The sequence below is a fragment of the Corythoichthys intestinalis genome, chromosome 1, assembly GCF_030265065.1.
Source record: "Corythoichthys intestinalis isolate RoL2023-P3 chromosome 1, ASM3026506v1, whole genome shotgun sequence".
Classification (NCBI taxonomy): domain Eukaryota; kingdom Metazoa; phylum Chordata; class Actinopteri; order Syngnathiformes; family Syngnathidae; genus Corythoichthys; species Corythoichthys intestinalis.
The window spans coordinates 6,836,177-6,847,771 of NC_080395.1; positions in this window are offsets into that span (position 1 = coordinate 6,836,177).

The following is an 11,595-nucleotide window of genomic DNA, read 5'->3' on the forward strand; positions in this document are numbered from 1 at the left end:
CCAATGAGTCAATGAGCCAATGAGAAATCGTTATTTATCGGTATCGGATTTGCGCGTGTGTAAATGCTGGGTTGTGAAGAACATGACGTGCTCCTATTTTGAAATGTTCACCGGAAGTATGTTCGCTAAACCGCTAACAGGAAGATTTACACTCCGCAAAAATGGTAAAATTTTTTACATTTGACTGGAAATTGCATCCAAAAGCAGCACATCGTGGCATTTTCCTTTGCGTGTTTAGGCAGCAATAAGCAACTGTTTAACACGCTACACATTTGGAAAGATACCAATTACGTCATCATTGCGAGCCCGCAAACCATGGCGCCAACTAACGGTCAAAATATGGACTAAATATTTTAAAATATTGCTATTGATTTAACATTTTATGTGTTTCAAACAACATATTTTAGTACAAGAGAACAATTGTGGTTTATTAGAGCCTACAAGTATTTAAGTTAGAGGATCACTCTAAAAATGTTCTACTCGGATATACACTATTCACATAAGTCACCCTTTTTGACTTCAAAATGGCGAATTTCGCCAAATGGTGAGAGATTTTCATGCCTGAATATAAATTAACTCAACTTGTCTTGATGAAATTTCTCAAAATAAAAGCATTTCAAGTACTGCCTTTTTCTCGACTGAAAAGCATCGCTTGAAGAAAGCCAATCGAAATGAATCCACGAGATGTACCATTCCACCCCTCCTGTTTACAGTAACTAGGCCTGTTCGGGCACTGCAGCAGGCCTGCGTGTTTTTTATTTTATTTTTTTCCCCAGTCATTAGTACTCATTCTACTCAGCTGTTCTGCACACCTGATTATCATCATAGCTTCTCTACTTAGACCCCATATATGGCGGAAAACACTCAGGTGACTTGCTCTGAGACCTCCGATTTGGCCAATTTTCAAAATTGTCCGATATGCATGTGTGATACATCATTGGAAAGCTTAAAATCTCAATTTTCTGGGGGAAGAAATATTTTGAACAGGAGGGCATTTAAAAAAAAAAAAGAAAACATTTTAGCAGCAAAACCCTATCTGGAGGTGAGAGCATGAAAGAGCAGAATTAAAGATGCCATGACTGTAACGAGATATTATCGCGTACTTACCTTATTACGATCCATAAACGCCATGTAGCATGTATCAGTTGCCACGTTTACATGGAGCCAAATATTCCAATTACAATCGGTTTAGATGTTCAAACCGAATAAATGTGTTCCATATAAACACCTCATTCGGAATGAACAGGCCCAAACCGAATGGAATTTCATTCCGTTTCACAGGGGTGGAATATTCCTTTTCCCAAACCGATTAGAAGTAAAATTATATCATGTAAACAGGGAAGCGGAATGGTGTCTGGTTGCGTTCTTTCTGCACATGCTCCGTACTGACGTGGTGCGTCACTTGGTGACGTAAGTAACGTCACTTGCAACATGGCTTCCAAGCACAGCGCACCTAATTGGAGTCCGGCGGAAAGTTTGTATTTGATTCAAACTTTAAAAGAATTTAATATAATTGCTCGCTTGGACGGGCGCAAAACGAGGAACAGTGAACTATTTAAAGAAGTTCACGAGAAGTTACACAAAGCCGAAATAGACCGGAGCGTTGACCAAATTAGAAACCGGTGGAAAACGCTGAAAACCGGCTACCACAAGGCAAAAGAGCAAAACAACAGAAGCGGATACGACCCCACAAACTTTCCGTTCTTCGAGCCGATGGACGAAGTGATAGGAGGACGACCACTGGCCAACGTCGATGTACACGGCGTGGACGTGGGTTTTGAGGAGGAACTGTGTGATGGGGTCAGTTCTTCTCTGAACGCTGCTCCGGACGCTGAAACCAACGTTTGCATATCTGGTAAATGTAGCTTTCAACACAGCCTCACTAACCATCGATATGTTGTTAGCTAAACCAGTCAGATAAACTTATGTTATTTATCCATTAAGCGCTACAGCTGCCTGTTATGTTTAAGTATAATGTGTACTGTCTTTCTTGTATCACAACGGCCTCGTCAGCTTTTATTATTTAATATTTTTCCTCACAACATTCTCGAGACAACAAACACAACAGCATGGAGGGGGCTGAGGAGAATACAGAGGCTAGTGAGGACAGCACCTCCCAGACCAGCGATTCGACTGTGCCACGGGCTGTAAAAAAGAGTAAGTTATATTCAAAGTAATCAGTTACAGAGCATGGTTAAATGGATCACATACTGGCACGTTTGGCTGTTTGTGCCAAAGAACTCTGCTGGGACTTTGTGTTGTTTGTGTTGAAATTCATAATTAATAGCCGAAAAACACAAGTGAAATGCTCAAACTCTCTTTTACAGAAACCCAATCAAAGACCACATCTAGCTATGAGAGAGTCTTGCTCACTTGGTCTGCTCATCAACAGGCCTTTATGGAGAGGATGCAAGCATCTCAAAATCAGTGGTACAAGCAACAGCGGGTGGAAAGTCATCGGCAGGAAGAGAGAATGCTCTCGAAATTCCTTGAAGAAAGTTCACGCTCTAATGAGCGACTCTTGGGGCATCTGTTTGACGGTCTTCGGGCTATCCTCCCACATTCCTCACAGGCACAATTTCAGTATCCTCATACTCACTCATACTCACTGCCACCATATGCAACACCCCAGCATCCTTATCCACAGTCCACACACCCATACTCACAGCCCACACACCCATACTCACAGCCCCAACATTTCAATCCACGGCCAGATGACTCAGAATACACCCTACCAGACCTTGATTAATCACTACAGTTAAGATGACAAATGAGCGAATTTCCCCAAGTTCAAAATGGGTCAATATTTTTGTCTTCGATATAAATGTTAAACATTTTAATTATGTAACTATATTGTGAAAAAACTTATGTTTACTTAAAAAAAATGTCGCCTTATAAAATACATAATTTCAGGGTAGTTTGAGTTTACTTCAACAAGAAAGCTCAAACATGTTCATATTTTTTCTTTACAAGAAAGGCTGTTCAGAAATGTTATGAGTTCTATGTTGAACAAACATGTTAACTTTAAATATGTCCGCTGTTAAAGACATTAACATTTGTTTTCTTTAAGAAAAAACACTGGAGTTGTGTTTGTGGCTACTTTAACAATTTTTCTATGACCGAAGTTGAACAAACCTATGTTTACTTGAAATATGTCTTCTTTTTAAGACATAAACCTCAAACAAGTTAATATTTTTTCTTTACAAGACAGGCTGTTCAGAAATGTTATGAGTTCTATGTTGAACAAACATGTTAACTTTAAATATGTCCGCTATTAAAGACATTAACATTTGTTTTCTTTAAGAAAAAACACTGGAGCTGTGTTTGTGGCTACTTTAACAATTTTTCTATTTCCGAAGTTGAACAAACCTATGTTTACTTCAAACATGTCTGCTTTAAAAAAATAAAAAATAAATTTAAAAAAAGGACAAAAAAAACCTGTCACGCTGCCACACATGCATCACCAATAAGAATAATATACTAACGTCAGATTTACATCCACAAGTGTTAACAACAAGCCTAATAAAGAGCTTGTTTAGCGTCGTCCGTTTTCTCTGATTTTTATTACCGTAATTTCCCGAATATACGGCGCACCCGTGTATAACGCGCACCCCAAATTTACTTGTAAAATCTAGGGGAAATTATTGTACCCGTGTATAACGCGCACCCTAATTTTAGCACCAATAAATAGAAGAATACAAGAAAACAGAGCTCGTGTACAGATACAGAAATATCATTTTACTGACTGGTGAAACACGGCACATAGCATAGCACATTGGTAGTTTAAAAAATTACCGTAAACTGACAATATGTACTGTAATAATATGATCTGATAACTTCTTCAACTTACCAGAATCCAGGAAAAAAACAAAACAGTTGTGACTTTTCTTTTAAAAGCTGTTGTATAACTTGCTTGTTTCATCGCGATTAATAAATGTTTCTTCCATGGATTGATACGGTAAAATGAAAGTGAGAACGTAAGTCGGAAATCCGAGAGAGCTCATCGCTGTCGACACGACAGTAACAATAGGAACTATTGTTATTTGGGTTTGAGTTTCTCGAGGGACAGATATAGTTGATGGACACACACATGAAGTCTGTGTAGTTAAGTTTGTTATGGTCCGAGTTGCGGAGCTGCAATAAACGTTGACTCAAATGAGTTCAAGAAACTAAATTCTGTGCTTTATGAAGTGTGAAAAAAGCAGAATTTAACACAGACGAAATCATTCGACCGATCAGAGTGAAGTATTACCGGAACAAAATGGTGACGTCACGTACCGTAATGGTCGGCAACGGATCGCCGCATACGTTTCTTCAACACAACATGGCCGTGTCAATTAAAAACAAAACGGTTTTTAAATATATATAATATATATATATATTTCTGTCTCCGTCCCTGTACCCGTGTATAATGCGCACCATGATTTTACAAGTTGATTTTGGGGAAAAAAAGTACGCGTTATATTCGGGAAATTACGGTATTCATTTATTCTACATAGTTCTTCCCAACATCTCGATCGACAAGTCGCGTTGCCTGTAGCCCTTTTCACACATATATATCCAGGGAATTGCTTTCACATGAAAAGATGTCTCGAGAATGATGCAGTTTGGACGCTTTCACGGACTTGTCCCGTGTTACCTGCTGGCGCTCTGTGTGAGTGGAGGGCTGCTGGCGCAATTTTATAACCTGGACATTACGTCATTTTTGGTCAGCATTGGTTGTCACAATGTGTGTGTCAAATCGTGTGTCGTGTTTTGTTCCGGAGGGAGCGTTCCCGACATGTAACTGCAACCAATTTAAGGTCATCAAGAGGTAAGATCGGGGCTGAAAAATCCAGCCCGACCCCACCCGGGTCCGCGGGTATTGTAGCCCGACCCGGCCCGAGCCCATTCAATTGACCGGATTTGCAGGCCCGAGCCCAAAAAAACCCCCAAAATGTTGTGTTTTATTTGTAGGCCCGAGCCCGATAAAAACCTCAATATTCTATGTATTATTTGTGAGGACTCAGGAGGAGAAGGAGAGGGAAGGGATGCGCCAGCCAGACATGGACAAAGCACTGCTTGCTGCTTGGAAAAACGGACTGTTGCATTTTGTGTGATCACATTTGGTGACAATGCCTATGCATAAACGCCTGTCTTTTGTAACGAATTCTCAGTTGGCAGAGAAAAAATGCAATTTTTCTTAATGTTGAAATCGTAAACATATTTTTATGATCATTTTAAATACATTTACACAACGAGATAACGCTGGAAAAGTTAGCTAAATATAAATAAAGAGGCGCGGTTTTGCTGTCTTGCAGAGGTGAATATTGAAAAAAGGCGCATGGCACGCTCTGGCTCTGCAATGACCATACAGCGCCTTCTCTTTTTTCCAAATTATTTATTTGATAACAAGTATTCCTTAGTTAACATTCATACATCGTTTTAGTATACATATATAAATATTAGGGCTGTCAAACGATTACAATTTTTAATCGAGTTAATTACAGCTTAAAAATTAATTAATCGTAATTAATCGCAATTAATCGCAATTCAAACCATCTATAAAATATGCCATATTTTTCTGTAAATTATATATATATTCTGTAAAATAAATTGTTGGAATGGAAAGATAAGACGCAAGATGGATATACAGGTATACAGTGGGGAGAACAAGTATTTGATACACTGCCATTGGGAAAACCCATTGGCAGTGTATCAAATACTTGTTCTCCCCACTGTACATTCAACATACGGTACATAAGGACTGTAGTGGGCATTTCACTCTACTGTCATTTAAATCTGTCTATGCTGTCCTCACTCCGAAGCGTCTACTTTTTCCAAAGCTAGACAGCTAGTGAACGACGCCTTAATAATCAGACTTCTTCCTTTTTCATCTGATTTATTAATAAAATAGCCTCAAACCATTGTCCTCTTTAGACCGTCGTAAAACTACAAAAAAAAAAAGTACACAAGCATTGCATTAGCAACAACGTTAGCTTAGCACGCTATACAGGTTCACTAAACATAAACAAAAAGCGTCTCATACAAAAAATAGAACATTTCGCTTACTAACATAATATGTACATTCTTTACAACAACCATACTTACGGACAAATCTTGTCCAAGGATCATATAAGCACAACATTACAACGTAGGCGTCAGCCCGAGATGTCGTGCAGCCATATTGAACGCCATATTGAAAGCAATAAACTATGTCGCATAGCGACCACAAGAGTTCGCTGTTAGACAGCACAAAAAACCTTGCTGTAAAAGGCAAAAGGCAGAATACTGTCTGAGCGGGACATGTGCGTTAATTGCGTCAAATATTTTAACGTGATTAATTTAAAAAATTAATTACCGCGCGTTAACGCGATAATTTTGACAGCCCTAATAAATGTATATTTATTTTAAAAAGTTAGCGAGAACCCTGGCCCGAACCGAACGTATATTTTCGTTATGTTTTCAGTTGAACTTAGCTATTTCCAGCTTGCCCTGTTTAGTTTAGCCCTGCTTTCACGCACACCAGGAGAAAACCAACGCAGGCGTGGTGAGAACATGCAAACTCCACACTGGAAGGTTGGAGCCCGTGATTGAACACTTGTTGATCTCAGAACTGTGAGGGGAACGTGCAAACTGTTGTGTTCCCTGAAAGTAACACTAGGTGGCAATGTTGCCTTCTTAGAAGTAAGAAGCGCAAGGAAGAGTCTGAAATGCTATGCAATATAGTCCGCTACGTTGCTACGCCATGTTGTGAGTGCTACGCATGCTGCCTACAAGCTGCTACTGCTGTATTGTTTTGTTGGACATTAACTGCTCAGTAAAGCGTTCCATTTGAGTTCAATCGGTGCTCGTTATTTCCATACCGACACCACATTTTTGGCGACGAGAAGGATATTTTTCTACACTTTTTCTTACCCACCGGACTGCTCGTGAGTCGTCATGGCCGCACATGTGCCTGCCCCGCCAGCGTTTTACCTTGCCCGGGAGAGCCATCGATACCGTTCGAAATGTGGATGAGGATGTTCAGAAACTACATGCTGGTGATTAATGCAACGGGTGCTGCTTGGCCTGAAGCTCGCAGAAGAGCCACATTACTCCATTGTCTCGGAGCCGAGGGACAAAGGACTTTCTACTCATTACCGGAAACAGGTGACTCGTTCGACTCTGCTGTCGCTGCCCTAGAAAATCACTACACACCAAAAGTAAATGTCGTCGTGGAACGCCATGTCTTCAGACAGCGAAAACAAGCGCCTCATGAGACTATTGCTCAGTATGTTGCCGCGCTGCGCGATCTTGCTTCAAAATGCGGATTTGACGATCGTACAAATGAAATGATCCGTGACCAGTTGATTGAACATGTGGCTAATTCAAACATAAGAGAGAGACTCCTGCTTGAACCAGAGCTGACACTGGAAAAAGCTTTGACGATTGCATCACGAGTGGAATCAGCAGTTCAACAAGCCAAAACAATTGCAGCAAATGACAGTGTTCCAGTGCAAGCCATACAGCCTCGTTCGCGTTTCAGCAAAAAGACACAGAAACAGCATGCTCGCCCAAATAAAACCCCTGCTGCCACTACTGCACATTCACGCAGCTGCTTCAGGTGTGGTTCCGACAAACACCTGGCTAACTCTTCTCAGTGCCCTGCAGCCAAAGCAACTTGTAAGTCGTGTCATAAAGTTGGACATTTTGCTCGCGTTTGCCGCTCATCTACGCCAAGCGACGTAAGTGAGATTCTAGTACCTGAAATGACAGTACTCTACCTGAGCGATCCCTGCTGTGCACCAGGCACACTGAAGTGCAAAATCTACATCAGCCCACCTGCTTCTCTTACCAGCACCAACGAACATGAACTTGTTGTTGACACGGGATCTGCAGTTTCTATTTTGCCACACTACATATACGTCCAGCACTTTAAAGACACGCCACTGCTTCCACCTGCAAGTCGACTAGTGACTTATACAAGGAAAAGAATTCCTGTGAGTGGCTGCCTGCAAGTCAAATTGAGTCGAGGAAATTTGACTGCTCCGGCTACATTCTACGTGGTAAAAAAGGGCACTCCTCTTTTGGGTAGAGACATTATGAAAGCATTAAGCATTCACATTCAAGGTGATGCTGTCCTGCCTCCTGAATCCACACACTTTGCATCTGCGTCCTCCATGTCTGTTTCTCCTGCCGTCAGCTGCGCTGCCGTCTTGCCTGCTCCTGTGCTGTCCACGACCTCTGCACCTGCTTCCTGCATTCCTGCACCTCCAGACATTGGCTGTGCACAAAATTATGTGCACAAAGTGAAAATTGATCCGGCGGTGAAGCCAGTGCGCCAAAAACTACGCCGCCTGCCTTTCGCTGTGAGAGCTTCTGTCACAGCTGAACTGGACCGTTTACTAAAAGCAAGTATAATTGAAAGAATTGATGCTTCGCCGTGGGTGTCGCCTATTGTTGTCACAAAACGGAGAACTGGTGGAATCCGGATGTGTACAGACTTACGTGAGCCAAACAAAGCTGTTGTTACTGACTGTTACCCATTACCTCATGTTGATGAACTGTTTGCAAGCTTACAGGGTGCAAAGATGTTTTCCACCATCGACCTGGCTAATGCATATTACCAGTTGCCGCTTCATGAAGATAGCAGAGACCTCACCGCGTTTATTACACATGAGGGACTGTTCAGATTCCGCAGGGTTCCTTACGGCCTTGCATCTGCCCCCTCAGCCTTCCAGAAAATGATGGCTGACATCCTCAGTGGTCAACCCGGCGTCCAAAACTATTTGGATGACCTGATCGTCTACGGCAACAATTCTGAAGAGCATGACCAGCACCTCACTGCTGTTCTACAAAGGCTGAAAGAGGCTGGGCTGGTGCTCAATGAGACTAAATGCCACTTCAGGAAGACCTCCCTACGCTTCCTGGGTCACACTATTACGGCAGATGGCATCCTTCCTGATCAAGAGCACATCGATGCAGTTCTGAAAGCTCCGCCGCCATCTGATGCTGCTGCTTTGAGATCATTTCTGGGTCTAGTCTCCTGGTACTCAAAGTTCCTGCCTAACTTTGCTACAGTTGTGGCCCCTATGCGCGCCTGTGCTAGCGATAAGGACAAGTTTACATGGACTCCTGCAGCACAACACAGTTTTGAAGAAGTAAAACAACTTCTTGTAAGCAGTCCAGCACTTGCCCTTTTTGACCCCTCCTTGCGACCCGTGATTTCCACAGATGCAAGCGACTACGGCCTTGGAGCTGTTTTTGCACAAGTTCAGCCTGATGGCACAGAAAAGCCAGTGGCTTTTGCATCACGCACGCTGACTGACACCGAGAGAAAATATTCAATCGTTGAAAAGGAAGCCCTCGCCTGCGTCTGGGCTGCTGAAAAATGGAGAACCTACTTGTGGGGTCGTCGCTTTACTCTCCGCACAGATCACCAGGCGCTAACAACGCTGCTCAGCACAAAAGGAATCGGTCATGCTGGAATGCGCGTTGCCCGCTGGTCGGCACGTCTGCTCTGTTTTAATTATGACATTGTTTATCGTCCAGGTTCCCAGAATTACACTGCAGATTGTCTTTCACGTCTACCATTACCTGTGCCTTCTGATTCGTTTCCAGACGTTGAACCTGAAATGGTGGCACAGATAACTGCTGCTCTGAGCTCCCTTCCAGTGGCTGAGTTTGACTTTGCTTGCTCTTCTTGTCCTGAACTGTCTGCCCTGCGTAAGCAAATTGGAAGTGGTTGGCCTCCCTCTGCTAAATCAGTGAGTAGTATACTGACCCCATACTACAACATCAGAAATGAGCTCTCAGTTAAAGATAACTACATCCTAAGAGGCTCAAGACTGGTCGCTCCACTTTCAGTAAGACACACATTGATCACACTTGCTCATGAAAGTCATCAAGGCATCGTCCGCACAAAACAACGCTTGCGTGACCTTTACTGGTGGCCGCAAATCGACTCACAAGTTCAATCTTGCATTGCCTCATGTGTCCCCTGCCAGGCTAATGATAAAACGGCCTCTACTCACCCTGGCCCGTTACAACCTGTTCCACTGCCAGATGGACCTTGGAAGAAACTTGGCCTGGATATTGTTGGTCCCTTTGATACTGCCATTCCCGCCTGCAGGTTTGCCATCACCCTGACAGACTACTATTCGAAGTGGCCCGAACTTGCATTTTCACATTCTGCTTCTACGGATGATGTCTGTAGGTTCTTGACATCTATCTTCTGTCGTCATGGTAACCCAGAAAACATTGTTACGGACAATGGTCCTCAGTTTACATCTGCAGCTTTTGCCATGTTCCTGCACGATAGAGGCATCTCTCATAGCAGGACATCAGTCTACCATCCAACTGCAAATGGAGCTGTCGAAAGGTTTCACCGAGCCTTGAGAAGCTGCATTCAAACTGCGATTCAGCAGTCCCAACCATGGAGAGAGACTGTGATGAACTGGCTCCAGGTGTATCGTGCGACACCGCATGCTGCAACTTCTACCTCACCATACGAGCTCCTCTATGGAAGAAAGATGCGCACCAAACTGGATATTCTTCCTTTGCCGTCTGCTACATCTCCGCTGGATGTTTCTGCTCGTCAAGCAGTCCAGAGACATCAGTGTAAAATGAAGCATTACACCGACGCTAAACGTGGTGCACGCGTACCTTCTTTCCGTCCAGGAGAAAAAGTGAGGGTACGAAAGCCTCATCACGTCCCGAAAGCACACCCCAGATTCACTTCCCCGGTTACAGTGAGAGAGAAGAAAGGTCCAAACACCTTCTTGCTGAGTGACGGGAAGACTTGGAATGCCAATCATCTTGCTCACACTTCTTCTGTGGCTGGACAGGACACTGACACATCTCGATTGCTACACACAAATGCCAGTCATTCACCTTCACACAAAATGCCACCTGTTAAATACAAACCCAAGTGGCACAAGGACTATATCATACCATAGATTGAGTAAAATAAGTTGAAATTAGTACTGTTAAAATGTTCATCCATTATTGCTTGATACTTGCTGGGCATTTGTGGAAGTTAAGTAAGAGTAATTCTTTTTTCAATTATGCAAACTGTTTACTATGTTTATATGTCTATGTGAAGCTATGTTATTTACTGAGTATGGAGTATTATCCTTAGAAAGAGAGGAGATGTTGTGTTCCCTGAAAGTAACACTAGGTGGCAATGTTGCCTTCTTAGAAGTAAGAAGCGCAAGGAAGAGTCTGAAATGCTATGCAATATAGTCCGCTACGTTGCTACGCCATGTTGTGAGTGCTACGCATGCTGCCTACAAGCTGCTACTGCTGTATTGTTTTGTTGGACATTAACTGCTCAGTAAAGCGTTCCATTTGAGTTCAATCGGTGCTCGTTATTTCCATACCGACACCACACGAACCACTGTGAAATCTGTTGTTTTATTGTGTGTTATATTTGTAACTGTGCCAAAAGCAGTTTTAGCACTTCGGTGGTTTTAGGAGGGTCACCCCCACCCCCCGTTCCGGCCGGCAAGAAATTCTAGCCACTTTTACCCCTGCATATATGGTGTTGTGGGTGTCACCGAAGTTCACACCCAGCATGCCCTGTCTAGGAGGACCGGTGTTCGGCCATTCCTTACTACGCGGCGAAACGTGCTA